This window comes from Acinonyx jubatus, chromosome B3, assembly GCF_027475565.1.
Source record: "Acinonyx jubatus isolate Ajub_Pintada_27869175 chromosome B3, VMU_Ajub_asm_v1.0, whole genome shotgun sequence".
Classification (NCBI taxonomy): domain Eukaryota; kingdom Metazoa; phylum Chordata; class Mammalia; order Carnivora; family Felidae; genus Acinonyx; species Acinonyx jubatus.
Genome location: NC_069386.1, coordinates 26930067 through 26942242, shown reverse-complemented (window position 1 = coordinate 26942242; position 12176 = coordinate 26930067). Strand labels below are relative to the sequence as shown.

Below are 12176 nucleotides of genomic sequence, written 5' to 3'. Positions count from 1 at the left end.
TTGTGTTTACAGCTGAGTGACTTGTTACAGATAATTGACAGGGTGATATTATCTTGATGATCTATTTCATTTTGTGTAATGTTTAACTAAATATTCTATGTTATCATGGAAAACACTACATAAAAAGAGTGAATATTATTTTGGTAATAGTTGTTATGAAATGTATTCAAAAAATTATTCACATTATTATTCAATCTTGAGACTTGATTTATGAACTTGTGTCCTCCTCAAATACAAGGTTTGCTGAAATAGAAAAATACTACTCCCTAAAGGATATCTCAAGCACACCAAATATCTCACATTAATTAACTTACTGATGGTAGACCCATTTGGTTTTAATTATTCTGTGTAATAAAACTTTGATACTCCCCCCACCATTTGTCTTTAAGACAGGGCCTTTGAAGTTTTGTAATCTACATCTTTGCTCCTAATGGGTTGTGTAGATGTAATCAAGTGACTCAGTCCCTCCAAGTCTGTGGGGGGTTGTGAATTATATTCTAAATCTTCAGTTTCACACTCAAAACATTCAGCTTTTTTTTTCAGGGTGTTCTTTCCACACTGAACACATAGAATATGGAGGGGAAAATTCTGGTTACTGTTTTCATGATTGGACTTTGAAAGTCTCTGCCTCAATTACATGTTTACTCCAGGTATAAATTGCTATCTCATCTGGGTTTTGGGCATATTTTTCCATATTTTATACTTCACTTTGTTGATGTAGTAAACAATGGAATTTTAAAAACAACTTTATTGGGGTATAATTTACATATCATAATATTCACATGGTAAGTTTACAATTTAATTATTTTTTAATAAGTTTAGAACATTTCCATCATCCAAAAAAGATCCCACATGTCCATTTACGATTAATTCTAGCTCTTGACTCCAGATTTAGGCAATCACTATTTTTTTCTGTCTATTGATTTGCCTTTCCTATACATTTCATCCAAAAGAATCATATAAAGGAAAAATCATAGTTTTTTCTGTCTGCTTTCTTTAATTAGAATAATGATAATAATGTTTGTTCATCCATGTCTTTGTATGTATTTTAGCTCATTTGTTTTATTGCTGAATAGCATTCTACTTTGTGGATACCATTTGATGAATATTTGTATTCTTTCCAATTTTGAACATTATGAATATTACTATCATAAACATTTGTGTAAATTTGTGTGTAAACTTCATGTGGAATATATTTTCATGTCTTTGAGATATATGCTAGGTTTTATCATAAGTTTAGCTTCTTAAGAAACTGTAAAAATGCTTTTCACAGTGACTGTACCATTTTACATTCTCACTGGCAGTGTAATAGTATTCCAGTTCTCTACAATCTCACTATCACACTTTGCCTTTCTTTTTTTTTAAATATATGAAATTTATTGTCAAATTGGTTTCCATACAACACCCAGTGTTCATCCCAAAAGATGCCCTCTTCAGTGCCCATCACCTACCCTTCCCTCCCTCCCACCACCCCATCAACCCTCAGTTTGTTCTCAGTTTTTAAGAGTCTCTTATGCTTTGGCTCTATCCTCATTTTTTTTTTCCTTCCCCTCCCCCGTGGGTTTCTGTTAAGTTTCTCAGGATCCACATAAGAGTGAAAACATATGGTATCTTTTTTTCTCTGTATGAATTATTTCACTTAGCATCACACTCTCCAGTTCCATCCACATTGCTACAAAGGGCCATATTTCATTCTTTCTCATTGCCACGTAGTACTCCATTGTGTATATAAACCACAATTTCTTTATCCATTCATCAGTTGATGGACATTTAGTCTTTTTCCACAATTTGGCTATTGTTAAGAGTGCTGCTATAAACATTGGGGTACAAGTGCCCCTATGCATCAGTATTCCTGTATCCCTTGGGTAAATTCCTAGCAGTGCTACTGCTGGGTCATAGGGTAGGTCTATTTTTAATTTTTTGAGGAACCTCCACACTGTTTTCCAGAGCGGCTGCACCACTTTGCATTCCCACCAACAGTGCAAGAGGGTTCCCGTTTCTCCACATCCTCTCCAGCATCTATAGTCTCCTGATTTGTTCATTTTGGCCACTCTGACTGGCGTGAGGTGATATCTGAGTGTGGTTTTGATTTGTATTTCCCTGATGAGGAGCGACGTTGAGCATCTTTTCATGTGCCTGTTGGCCATCTGGATGTCTTCTTTAGAGAAGTGTCTATTCATGTTTTCTGCCCATTTCTTCACTGGATTATTTGTTTTTTGGGTGTGGAGTTTGGTGAGCTCTTTATAGATTTTGGATACTAGCCCTTTGTCCGATATGTCATTTGTAAATATCTTTTTCCATTCCGTTGGTTGCCTTTTAGTTTTGTTGATTGTTTCCTTTGCTGTGCAGAAGCTTTTTTATCTTCATGAGGTCCCAATAGTTCATTTTTGCTTTTAATTCCCTTGCCTTTGGGGATGTGTCAAGTAAGAAATGGCTGTGGTTGAGGTCAGAGAGGTCTTTTCCTGCTTTCTCCTCTAGTGTTTTGATGGTTTCCTGTCTCACATTAAGGTCCTTTACCCATTTTGAGTTTATTTTTGTGAATGGTGTGAGAAAGTGGTCTAGTTTCAACCTTCTGCATGTTGCTGTCCAGTTCTCCCAGCACCATTTGTTAAAGAGACTGTCTTTTTTCCATTGGATATTCTTTCCTGCTTCGTCAAAGATTAGTTGGCCATACTTTTGTGGGTCCAATTCTGGGGTTTCTATTCCATTCCATTGGTCTATGTGTCTGTTGTTGTGCCAATACCACGTTTTCTTGATGACTGCAGCTTTGTAGTAGAGGCTACAGTCTAGGATTGTGATGCTTCCTGCTTTGGTCTTCTTCAAAATTACTTTCGCTATTCGGGGCGTTTTGTGGTTCCATATGAATTTTAGGATTGCTTGTTCTAGCTTCAAGAAGAATGCTGGTGCAATTTTGATTGGGATTGAATTGTATGTGTAGATAGCTTTGGGTAGTATTGACATCTTAACAATATTTATTCTTCCAATCCATTAGCATGGGATGTTTTTTCATTTCTTTATGTCTTCTTCAATTTCCTTCATAAGCTTTCTATAGTTTTCAGCATACAGATCTTTTACATCTTTGGTTAGGTTTATTCCGAGTTATTTTATGATTCTTGGTGCAATTGTAAATGGGATAAGTTTCTTTATTTGTCTTTCTGTTGCTTCATTATTAGTGTAGACGAATGCAAATGATTTCTGTACATTGATTTTGTATCCTGTGACTGCTGAATTTATGTATCAGTTCTAGCACACTTTTGGTGGAGTCTGTCCGGTTTTCCATGTATAATATCATGTCATCTGCAAAAAGTGAAAGCTTGACTTCATCATTGCGAATTTTGATGCCTTTGATTTCCTTTTGTTGTCTGATTGCTGATGCTATCACTTCCAACACTATGTTAAACAACAGCGATGAGAGTGGACATCCCTGTCGTGTTCCTGATCTCAGGGGGAAAGCTGTCAGTTTTTCCCCATTGAGGATGATATTAGCTGTGGGCTTTTCATAAATGCTTTTATGATGTTTAAGTATGTTCCTTCTATCCCAACTTTATCAAGCGTTTTTATTAAGAAAGGATGCTAAATTTTGTCAAATACTTTTTCTGCATTGATTGACAGGATCATATGGTTCTTATCTTTTCTTTTATTAATGTGATCTATCATGTTGATTGATTTGCAAACGTTGAACCAGCCCTGCATCCCAGGAATGAATCCCACTTGATCATGGTGAATAATTCTTTTTATAAGCTGTTGAATTCAATTTGCTAGTATCTTATTGAGAATTTTTGCATCCATATTCATCAGGGATATTGGCCTGTTGTTCTCTTTTTTTACTGGGTCTCTGTCTGGTTTAGGAATCAGAGTAATGCTGGCTTCATAGAATGAGTCTGGAAGTTTTCCTTCCCTTTCTATTTTTTGGAATAGCTTGAGAAGGATAGGTGTCATCTCTGCTTTCAATGTCTGGTAGAATTCCCCAGGGAAGCCATCTGGTCCTGGACTGTTATTTGTTGGGAGATTTTTGATAACTGATGCAATTTCTTCACTGGTTATGGGTCTGTTCAAGCTTTCTATTTCCTCCTGATTGAGTTTTGGACGTGTGTGGGTGTTTAGGAATTTGTCCATTTCTTCCAGGTTGTCCAGTGTGTTGGCATATATTTTTTCATATATTCCCTGATAACTGCTTGTATTTCTGAGGGATTGTTTGTAATAATTCCATTTTCATTCATGATTTTATCTATTTTGGTCCTCTCCCTTTTCTTTGTAAGAAGCCTGGCTAGAGGTTTATCAATTTTGTTTATTTTTTCAAAAAAACAACTCTTGGTTTCATTGATCTGCTCTACAGTTTTTTTTAGATTCTATATTGTTTATTTCTGCTCTGATCTTTATTATTTCTCTTCTTCTGCTGGGTTTAGGGTGTTTTTGCTGCTCTGCTTCTATTTCCTTTAGGTGTGCTGTTAACATTTTGTATTTGGGATTTTTCTTGTTTCTTGAGATAGGCTGGATTGCAATGTATTTTCCTCTCAGTACTGCCTTTGTTGCATCCCAAAGCATCTGGATTGTTGTATTTTCATTTTCGTTTGTTTCCATATGTTTTAATTTCTTCTCTAATTGCCTGGTTGCTTCATTCGTTCATTCATTAGTAGGGTGTTCTTTAACCTCCATGCTTTTGGATGTTTTCCAGACTTTTTCCTGTGGTTGATTTCAAGCTTTATAGCATTGTGGTCTGAAAGTATGCATGGTATGATCTCAATTCTTTTATACTTATGAAGGGCTGTTTTGTGACCCAGTCAGTATGTGATCTATCTTGGAGAATGTTCCATTTGCACTCGACAAGAACATATATTCTGTTGCTTTGGGATGCAGAGTTCTAACTATATCTGTCAAGTCCATCTGATCCAATGTATCATTCAGGGCCCTTGTTTCTTTATTGACCATGTGTCTAGATGATCTATCCATTGTAGTAAGTGGGGTGTTAAAGTCCCCTGCAATTACCACATTCTTGTCAATAAGGTTGCTTATGTTTCTGAGTAATTGTTTTATATATTTGGGGCCTCCCGTATTCGGCGCATAGACATTTATAATTGTTAGTTCTTGATGGAGAGACCCTGTAATTATTATATAATGCTCTTCTTTATCTCTTGTTACATCCTTTAATTTAAAGTCTAGTTTGTCTGATATAAGTATGGCTACTTCAGCTCTCTTTTGGCTTCCAGTAGCATGATAAATAATTCTCCATCCCCTCACTTTCAACCTGAAGGTGTCCTCAGGTCTAAAATGAGTCTCTTGTAGAGGGCAAATAGATGGGTCTTGTTTCATTATCCATTCTGATACCGTATGTCTTTTGGTTGGAGCATTTAGTCCATTTACCTTCAGTGTTATTATAGAAAGATATGGGTTTAGAGTCATTGTGATGTCTGTAGGTTTCATGCTTGTAGCGATGTCTCTGGTACTTTGTCTCACGGATCCCCCTTAGGATCTCTTGTAGGGCTGGTTTATTGGTCATGAATTCCTTCAGGTTTTGTTTGTTTGGGAAGACCTTTATCTCTCCTTCTATTCTAAATGACAGACTTGCTGGATAAAGGATTCTCAGCTGCATATTTTTTTCTGTTCATCACATTGAAGATTTCCTGCCATTCCTTTCTGGCCTGCCAAGTTTCAGTAGAGAGATCCGTCACGAGTCCTATGGGTCTCCCTTTATATATTAGAGCATGTTTATCCCTAGCTGCTTTCAGAATTTTCTCTTTATCCTTGTATTGTGCCAGTTTCACTATGATATGTCATGCAGAAGATCAATTCAAGTTGTGTCTGAAGGGAGTTCTCTGTGCCTCTTGGATTTCAATTCCTTTTTCCTTCTCAGATCTGGGAAGTTCTCAGCTATGATTTCTTCAAGTACACCTTCAACAACTTTCCCTCTCTCTTCCTCCTCTGGAATACCAATTATGCATAGATTATTTTTCTTTAGTGCATCACTTAGTTCTCTAATTTTCCCCTCATACTCCTGGATTTTTTTATCTCTCTTTTTCTCAGCTTCTTCCTTTCCATAATTTTATCTTCTAGTTCACCTATTCTCTCCTCTGCCTTTTCAATTCGAGCTGTGGTCGTCTCCATTTTATTTTGCAGCTCATTAATAGCATTTTTTAGCTCCTCCTGGCTGTTCCTTAGTCCCTTGATCTCTGTAGCAAGGGATTCTCTGCTGTCCTTTATACTGTTTTCAAGCCCAGCGATTAATTTTATGACTATTACTCTAAATTCACTTTCTGTTATATTGTTTAAATCATTTTTGATCAGTTGATTAGCTGTTGCTATTTCCTGGACGTTTTTCTGAGGGGAATTCTTCTGTTTTGTCATTTTGGATAGTCCTTGGAGTGGTGTGGGACTGCAGGGCACTTCTCCTGTGCTGTCTTGAATAACTTGCGTTGGTGGGCGGGGCCACAGTCAGACCTGATGTCTGCCCCCAGCCCACCGCTGGGTCTACAGTCAGACTGGTGTGTACCTTCTCTTCCCCTCTCCTAGGGGTGGGATTCACTATGGGGTGGCATGGCCCTTCTGGGCTACTTGCACACTTCCAGGCTTGTGGTGCTGGGGTTCTGGCATATTAGCTGGGGTGGATTGGCAAGTTGCACAGGGGTGGGAGGGACAGACTCAGCTCGCTTTTCTTTTGGATACCTGCTTCGGGAGGGGCCCTGCAGCACCGGGAGTGAGTCAGACCCGCTGGAGGGATGGATCCGCAACAGCACAGTGTTGGGTATTTGCAAGGTACAAGTAAGTTCCCTGACAGGAGCTGGTTCCCTTTTGGATTTTGGCTGGGGGGTGGGCGAGAGAGATGGTGCTGGCGAGCACCTTTGTTCCCTGCCAAGCTGCGCTCTGTTGTCTGGGGCTTAACAACTCTCCCTCCCGTTGTCCTCCAGCCCTCCTGTTCCCCGAGCAGAGCTGTTAACTTATAACCTTCCAGATATTAAGTCCCGCTTGCTGTCAGAACACACTCCATCTGGCCCCTCCGCTTTTGCAAGCCAGACTCTGGGCCTCTGCTTTGTCGGCAGACTGCCCTTCTGCCCTGGCTCCCTCACGCCAGTCCGTGTAGTGCACACCGCCTCTCCACCCTTCCTACCCTCTTCCGTGGGCCTCTTGTCTATGCTCGGCTTTGGAGAATCTGTTCTGCTAGTCTTATGGCCATTTTCTGGCTTATTTAGGCAGGTGTGGGTGGAATCTAAGTGATCAGCAGGACACGCGGTGAGCCCAGCGTCCTTCTATGCCGCCATCTTCCCAGAAGTCCCTGCCTTTCTTTTTGATTATAGACATTCTAGTAGGTGTGAAGTGGTACCTCATTGTGATATTCAACATCATGTTATTAGCGATTTGTATATGTTCATGGATTTCTATTCAACTCTTTTCACTTGGGATTTTTTTGTTGTTGAGTCATCATTGTCATGAGTCATAATTGTCCTTTGTATATTCTGTATATTAATCTTTCATCAAATATGGTTTGATTCTGAATGTACATTGCCATTATATAGAAATACAATTAATTTTTCATGTTGATATATCCTGTGACCTTGCTGAGCTCATTTATTAGTCTAGTAGTTATTTTTGGATTCCTTAGAATTTTCTTTCATGTCATTTGTGAATAAAGACATTTAAATTTCTTCCATTTCTGATCTGAATGCCTCTAACTAGCTCATTTTCTCTCCCTCCCTCCTTTCCCCATTTTTTTCTTCTCTTTTCTTTCCTCTTGTCTTGTTGGCTAGAACTTCCAGTTCAGTTGAATAGAAATAGTGAACATTGACCTCCATACCTTGTTCCTGAGCTTAGGGGAAACACATTCAGTTTTTCACTATTATGTGCAATGTTTGTTGTAGGTTGTTTTTTTTTTAATAGAATCTTTTTATCAGGTTGAGAAAGTTCCAATATATCTCAAGTTTCTTGTGAATTTTTATCAGAAATATATATTGGATTTTGAAAAATGTTTTTCTGTATCTACTGAGATGACCATGTGATTTTTATTCTTGGGTCCGTTAATTTGAATCTATTAATATGGTATACTACATTAATGGATTTTCAGATGCTAAATCTACTCTGAATTCCTAGAATAAATCTCACTTGGTCATGGTGTATAATAAATTGTTGAGTTCAGATTGTATGATAAATATTGGTCTTTAATAATAATAATAATAATAATAATAGGATTGTAATTGTAAAGGATTGGCTTTAATATTCAGTTGAGGTTTTCAGTGAGCCACCTGGGTCTGGAATTTAATTTGTGGGAAATTTTTGTGTTTGTTTTACTAATTCAGTTTCTTTGGTCATTCAGATGTTCTCTTTCTTCTTTCATAAATTTTAGTAATTTTTGTCTTTTATAAATTTGTCTATTTCATTTAATTTGTTTATTTCTGGCATAAGTTTATAATATTTCCTTATAATACTTTTTGTTTCTGTAATGGCATTAGTGATGACCCGCTTTCATTTCTGATTTTGGTGATTTATCTCTCTCTTTTTCTTGATCAATATAGGTAAATTTGCACAATTTTGTTGATCTTTTTAAAAGAAGAACAAATTTTAACTTCATTGAATCAGTCCATAGTTTTTGTTTTGTATTTCATTGATTTCTAACCTTCATTATTTTATTTCTTATACTTGCTCTTGACTTAGTGTTCTCTTTTCCCTCCTACGTTTTTAAGGAGGAGCCTTTGGTTATTGACTTGAAGTCTTTCTTAAAACTATACATTTTCCCAAGCACCACTCCTCTGAATTCCTTAAATTACATGTATTTATTTCATTTTCATTTAGTGCAAAATATTTTCTAATTTTCCTTGTAATTTCTTTTTTGAATCATAGATTATTTAGAAGTATGTTTTTTAAGTTCCAAATATTTGAGGATTGCCCATATTTCCTTCGTTTTTTATCTTTAATTTAATTAAGTTTTGCTTTCCATCATTTCAGTCCTCTTAATTTTATTGTTTGGTCTCAATAAAATTTTATTGTTTGGTCTCAATAAAATTTGGTCTTTCCTGGAGAATATTCCACTTGTGCTTGAAAAGTTTGTGTTCTTTCCTGTTGTTTGGTGGAGTGTACTATAAATGCCAGCTATGTCTTCCTTGTGAACAAATTTAAGTCTACATATCACAGATATTCTGTGTAGTGGTTCTGTCAATTTTTGAGAATTAGATATGGAAGTCTTCACTATTTTTGAATTGTGTACTTTTTCTTTCAAATGTGTTCATTTTGCTTTGTATTTTGAAAATCTGTTGTTAGGCACATATGTTCTATAATTATATCATCCAAACTAATTGAGGTTTTGTCATTATTATGTGTGCTTCATTTTCTTTAGTAATATTTTTGTGCTAGATTCTGTTTTGACTGATATTGATATAGCCACTTTAGCCCTCTTTTGTTTACTGTTTAAATGGACTTTCACTTAAAGAAAATAAAGTTTGATGATTTTTCTTTTGATGGAAATGTTTAATCCATTCACATGTAATAAAATTATTTTACACTTGAGTTTATGTCTTCCATTTTGCTATTTGTTTTTGCTGTCATGTTTATTTTTTATTCTCTCTTCTGCTTTGCTGCTTTCTTTTGGTAAATAAATATTTTCTTCTGTACCATTTACATTCTTTTCTTTGTTTCTTTCTTTACACCGAATTTTTGAATTTTCTTTTTAAAGATTATATTTATTTTGAGAGAGGATGTGAGTAAGGGAAGGGCAGAGAGAGAGGGAGAGAGAGAATCCCAAGCAGACTCCACACTGTCACCACAGAGCCCAACATGGGGTTTGAACTCATGAACTGTGAAATAATGACCTGAACCATACCAAGAGTAAGATGTTTAACCTACTGAACCACCCAGGTGTCCCTTGAATTATTTTCTTATTGGTTACAGTAGGAGTTAAACTATGGATCTTAATTTATTACAGTCTACTTTGGATAAATAGTAACTTACTTCTAGTAAAATATAGAAATCTTCCTCTAATATGGCTCCAATTTCTCCTCCCTTCTTTATGTTTTTATTCTTGCATATATTTATAAGTATGTTATATGCCTAACATAGTTTTATTATTATTATTTTATGCAATGCATTTTAAATAAAATGAAGAAAATAAAAATATATTCATAGTCATATATATATATATGTCATTTATATATATATATATAAGACCTTTTTCAATAGCTCTTTATTCCTTTGCATGGATTTAAGTTGCCTTTTGGTGTAAGCCCAAAGAAATTCCTTTAATGTATCTCGTAAAGCAGGTCAGCTGGCAGTGTATTCTCTTGATCTTTGTATGTGAATGCCTGTACTTTGCCTTCATTTTCAAAGAATGGTTTTGCTGGATCAATATATGATTCTTGGTTTCTAGTTGTTTTTTTCTTTCAACACTTCAAGTCTGTCATCCTACTGCCCTCTGGTCTCCATTAATTCTTATGGGAAGTCAGCTGTCAATCATACTGTTTTTCTTCTACACATATTGATTCATATTTCTATTGAAGCTTTTGAGATTTTGTCTTTGACTTTCAGTAGTTTGATGTGATGCATCTAGGTGTGGATCTCCTGGTGCTTATTGTACTTATGAGTTTTTTGGTTTTTTTGGCTTTTCAGGTCTGTAGATTATTTAAAAAAATCAATTTTGATTATTTGAATAGTTTGACTACTATTCCTTCAATTACATTATTATTCCTCCTTTTTCCTCTTTAAGTTGTATTATTTTCTTCTCTTTCTGGGACTCCTATAATAGTCATGTTTGTTTGCTTAATGGTATCCTAAAGTTCTTCATTTTTTCACATTTCCTCATTATTTTTTTTCCTGTTCTATAAAGCAATAATTTCTATTGATAAATTTAAGTATTCATTGAGTCTTTTTATGTCATCTCAAATTTGTTGAGTCCTCTGGTCAATTTTTCATTTCACTCATGATTTTCAATTCCAGAATTTCCATTGTATTCTCTTAAAAATAACTTTTATCTTTTTATGATTCTCTACTTAAGGCATTATTGTCATAATTTTAAACATGATTTCCTTTAGCTCTCTGAACATATTTCAAATTTGTTTTAAAGTCTTTTCTGAATCCAACACATGTGCCCCCTCTTACAATTTGTATTGACTATTTTCCCCCATAAAGTATGGATTATACTTTCCTGTCTTTGTTGTTGGAAAATGAAAAATTTAGATAATATATTTTAGCAACTCTGGATACTAATTAATTTCCCCGGAAGGTTGTTGCTAATTCTGTTTATATTAAGCCACTATAAATATTCTTCCTTGTATTTAGAAACAATTTTTATCTTAAAGTCAATTTTGTCTGATATTAGCATAGTATATCAGCATTTTTTATTATTGTTTGTATGGAATATCTTTTTCAATCCTTTTAATTTCACTGTATTTGGATCTTAGAATCTAAGTTGAATTGCTTGTATATAGCATATAGTTGGAACATATTTTTAATAAAAATTCATTCGGCCCAAATCCACCTTTTAATTGTTGTGTTTATTCCATTCATATTTAGTGTAAATATTGAGAAGTTAGTATTTATGTATAGTTTTTAAATTTTACATTACTTTTTATATGTCTCTTTTTGTCTGTTTTCCTGATCTTGTTAAGGCGTTTGTTGATACCACATATAGCTGTTAGGCTTCACTAATTCTCAAATAATTGCTCTATTATTTTTGACAATTCCTGTGTCATAAATTCCTGACAATTCCTGAGTTAGAATAATCCAGTTACATTTACTTCCCTTTGAAGAGGTAGTTTTGAGAATGTTTTTTTGTGTTTCTTGTTTGTTTTTTTCTGACTGTAATAGGCTTCTTCTTAACTGTCTCTTTCTCTAGTTCCCTCTGGTGAACTAGGTGGCCTAGTTAGTTTTGTTACTCTCATGGAGTTTTCAGCCTCCTCTTAATTGCTTACCATCATGTCTTTATTGTTTTTGAGAGAACTCTGAAGCTTGAACTTCACTACACTGTTTTATTTTTTACTTATTTATTTTTAATATGAAATTTATAGTCAAATTGGTTTCCATATAACACCCAGTGCTCATCCCAACAGGTGCACTTTTCAATGCCCATCAGCCAATTTCCCCTCCCTCCCACCCCCCATCAGCCCTCAGTTTATTCTTAGTTTTTAAGAGTCTCTTATGGTTTGGCTCCCTCCCTCTTTTTTTTACCCCTTTCCCTCCCCCATGGTCTTCTGGTAAGTTTC

At 35.4% G+C, this 12176-nt stretch overlaps 1 protein-coding gene across 3 annotated transcripts in view; it reads left to right on the top strand.

Annotated features, from left to right (window-relative positions):
- Positions 1 to 12176, top strand: part of OCA2 (OCA2 melanosomal transmembrane protein) — a 492350-nt gene that overhangs the window by 250128 nt on the left and 230046 nt on the right. The gene's annotated exons all lie outside the window — the stretch shown is intronic.